Raw genomic sequence first — 2,883 nt, 5'->3', positions numbered from 1 at the left:
AGGCCTCATCTCCCCAGCACTGCTACGCTACAGCACAGCCTTCTGGTGCAGCGGAAATGGCAGAGGGCGAGACCCCAAATGAAAGCTGGGACATAAAGGAATATATTAAACTCCTTCCCACTAAGCAAGAGATGGAGAAATATGTGGAGCGATTGGAGAACTCATACAAGCAGGAGTTATCTGCGATCAAGTCTAATGTGAGAGCTGTTGAAGAGAAACTGGAGGAGGTGGCGTCCATGCATGATCACACGGCTGCTCAGGTGGATGAGCTTATGGTTCAAGGCGAAACTAGAGATCGTCACATTGGTCATCTTTACCGTCTCCACGATGATATCGAAAACCGTAACAGACGGAATAACATTAGGGTGAGAGGGCTTCCTGAGGCTACTAAGACGGAGGACTTAATACCCACCTTACAAGGTCTGTTTAGCAACATCCTGGGAGAACCTGTCACAGATCGGCTGGAAATGGATAGGGCGCACAGAGATTTAGCCCCCATCAGCTCAGACCCCTCTAGGCCCAGAGATGTGATCTGTCGTCTGCATTTTTATTCAGTGAAAGAGGCTATAATGAAGAAGGCACGTAACCTTTCTACAATTGATTTCGATGGGGCCACACTGACGATCCTTCAAGATTTATCAAGAAACACCTTGGCCCAGAGGAGAGCACTCAAGCCCTTACTGGACCTCTTGAGGTCTAAGGATATTCCGTACTCCTGGGGGTTCCCATTTCAGCTAGTGGTCCGTAGGAATGGTCACCGTATAGAGCTGCGGGATCCTGATGATCTAGACATGTTCCTGTCTGCATTGAACTTGCCAGCAGTTCATCTACCTGACTGGCAGGTCATTCCAGCTCTGCCATCTCGGTCCTCAAGTGGGCATCTTAGAAGAGCGGCCTCAGAGAGGGCGTATTCTCAGCAACCAGCGAGACCGTAAACCTGAGACTGGGTCGTATAAGTATTCATCTCTTTTGATATTTCAGGGACGACCTCGGAAATAAGTACCTATTTGGGGGGAATGAAAATGCTTCTGCCTTCTCTTTTCTCCCCCTTTCTTCTTATCTCTCTGGTTATGTTACTCTTATGCCTAGAGGTAATTCTCTTGCAGTTTGTGTAGGTTTGCTAAGTATAGCTCACAGAAAGCTTAGTGCTGCAGAAACGATCTGGTAGATACTGAAAGCTGTACGTGCTTGTTTTCATGTTCATCTTTTAGATGTGGCCTTCGGGCCTCTCAGCCCTGTGGCGGCTTCCTTGGTCCGTCATTGGAAGTCCGTCTCCTACTGTAACTCTCGCTCTATCTGGTATAGGACGAGTTGGTCCCTCTACTTGGGACGGTTACCTGACTTTGCAACTCACCCCTGTTTGTCCCTTTCCTTTTTCTTTCTTCTCCTCTTCCTATTGCCTCCTTGGCTGGATAGTCGGTGATTGCCAGACCTCCTCGGGACGCAGGGTATTCTTGAGGTGGTTTGTGCGAACCCTTGACTACCCTTTTCTCCTCCCCCTCTTAAATATAGCCTAATAAGTTCGATTTGTATCTGTCATCATGGTGGGGCCACCAAGTGTGAAGTTAGCCTCACTAAATGTTAGAGGTTTCAATACCCCGGAAAAGCGATCAGGGGTGTTGTACGGCATGCACAGGGAGAGGGTGCAAATTCTGTTGTTACAGGAAACACATTTCAAAGGGGAGCAGATTCCGAAGATTTTGTCAAAACATTATACTTATTGGGTTCATAGCACTAACCCGGATGCTAAGTCTAAGGGTGTTTCAGTTGCTCTTCATAAATCATTGCCTTATACCTTTCTAGAGTCACAATCGGATCCTTTGGGCCGGTTCCTGTTCTTGAAGCTTCAAATCCATGAGAGAGTGTACACCGTCGGAAATCTCTACTTGCCCAATACCAGACAAAGCAGAGCTCTATCAGGTATTCTCACTAAGTTAGATGCTTTTGCTGAGGGACTGGTGCTGCTGGGTGGTGACTTCAACATGATCATGGAGCCCGCTTTGGATTCCTCTTCAGGTAGAACTTCGGTTCCCTGGTCGACAATTACCAGAACTAAACATTTGCTACATGCTAGACAGTTAGTTGATGTTTGGAGGATACTCCATCCTAAGGATAAGGATTTCACCTATTTTTCCCCGCCGCACCAGTCCTACAGCAGAATAGATAGATTCCTGATATCCCATCATGCGCTGTCCTATTCTCCTGACGCTCACATAGGTTCCACTCTTTGGTCAGATCACGCACCAATATTTCTATCCCTAGAATTACCGGACCTAGTGGCTAGGGAGTGGACATGGAGGTTGAACGAGTCTCTTTTGAGGGATAGTGTATGTAAAGCTGATCTGGAATCAACGATCAGACAATTTATTGAGAACCACTCACTGGATGACACTGCCCTCCCACTACAGTGGGAAGCATTGAAATGTGTGTTACGGGGCGTTTTGGTGAGCCATGGTGCCAGACTCAAAAGAGAGAAGGGGGCGAAGATCAGGCAACTTTTGCACCATATAGCTGAGCTAGAGCAATCGCATAAGCAATCATTGGATCCACTCGTTCTTTCTGAGCTGACGGTGGCTAGGGACCAACTTAAAGTGTTGCTCTCTGCCTCTGCTTTTAGGAATGTTGAGCGGTTTCGCAGTTACTTATTTGCACATTCCAATAAACCTGGGAAGGCGTTAGCGCGCTATATACACCCTAGACAACAGGCTAGTTTTATTCCAAATATACTAGATGCTAAGGGTGCTTTGGTGCATCATCCTAGACAAATAGCGGAAACCTTCAAAGAGTATTACGAAGGCCTGTATAGCATACGAGGACAATTTGCGGACATGCCTGCAGAGGCGTTTGCTGATAAGATACATACATATATGGAGGAGACAGCGC

This window comes from Bufo gargarizans, chromosome 7 (genome assembly GCF_014858855.1).
Source record: "Bufo gargarizans isolate SCDJY-AF-19 chromosome 7, ASM1485885v1, whole genome shotgun sequence".
Classification (NCBI taxonomy): Eukaryota; Metazoa; Chordata; class Amphibia; order Anura; family Bufonidae; genus Bufo; species Bufo gargarizans.
This window is presented reverse-complemented; position numbering follows the sequence as displayed.